This window comes from Acyrthosiphon pisum, chromosome A1 (genome assembly GCF_005508785.2).
Source record: "Acyrthosiphon pisum isolate AL4f chromosome A1, pea_aphid_22Mar2018_4r6ur, whole genome shotgun sequence".
In the NCBI taxonomy this organism is placed as follows: Eukaryota; Metazoa; Arthropoda; class Insecta; order Hemiptera; family Aphididae; genus Acyrthosiphon; species Acyrthosiphon pisum.
In genome coordinates this window covers 57,894,039-57,894,439 of record NC_042494.1, presented here as the reverse complement: position 1 = coordinate 57,894,439, position 401 = coordinate 57,894,039, and positions in this window count along the sequence as shown.

Here is a 401-nt window from a genome sequence, read left to right as displayed (position 1 = left end):
TTAATATTATATAGTCATATAATTATAGTAATAAATTTTTTTACGAGTCAATACACGACGGATTTAATTACAATAATTTATACATTTAGTTATAGTAGGGTAGGTAGCTATATAGTAGATAATTACTATAAATAACATAATAATAATATGTAAAGGGTCGATCGTATTATTTATATTGTATAAACAACGTTAAAATAAATTAAAATGTATGAAATAGGGCGCCAATAATTAGGGGTGTAATACTGCCACTATATAATATGATATTATATATAGGTACTCCGCCCGTCCATAAACTTTAAATGCCAATTATGGGCTAACAAAAGGCAATTCGTATTCGATTTGTATCACGACGTGCCTATATATAGTTTATATGTATACAATACGCACGAATTGTTTTATAA